Source organism: Pogona vitticeps, chromosome 3 (assembly GCF_051106095.1).
Source record: "Pogona vitticeps strain Pit_001003342236 chromosome 3, PviZW2.1, whole genome shotgun sequence".
Classification (NCBI taxonomy): Eukaryota; Metazoa; Chordata; class Lepidosauria; order Squamata; family Agamidae; genus Pogona; species Pogona vitticeps.
The window spans coordinates 203,505,559-203,506,153 of record NC_135785.1 but is presented as its reverse complement, the minus strand read 5'-3'; positions in this window follow the sequence as shown (position 1 = coordinate 203,506,153).

The window sequence follows — 595 nt, the reverse complement described above, 5'->3', positions numbered from 1 at the left end:
CTTTTTGAAAGAAACGCCCCCTTGAGCCATTGAGGAAGTCATCATTGACCCCCTCCTTGGGGTGGCAGCGGCTGCCCCAGGAAGGGGGCAATCATAACTTCCTCAATGGCCTGGGTCTCACTTCTTTCCACCTTTGCCCCTCCCCCCCGGCCACACACTCAGAAACTAAGCAGCAGCTTCCGCTTGGCTTTTGGGCTGGCCCTGGAGCCACTGGCGCCTGAGGGGGAAAATGGCCAGCGCTTAGGCTGTGGCAGTGGAGAGAAGGGTGGTGGTGGGAAGGACGAAGAACCATTGTGAGGATGGGAATGCAGCATGGAGCCTTTGGGGTGGAGGACACTTCTCTCATGGGAAGAGAAGACTCCCTGGAAAAGACCCTGATGTTGGGGAAAGTGTGAAGGCAAGAGGAGAAGGGGAGAAGAGAGGACGAGTGTCATCGCAGCTACCAACATGAATTTCACCAAACTCTGGGAGGCAGTGGAAGACAGGAGGGCCTGGTGTGCTCTGGTCCATGGGGTCACGAAGAGTCGGACATGACTTAATGACTAAACAACAACAACACTTACACAATTGCTTTTCTGCTCTGCAGTAATACAAC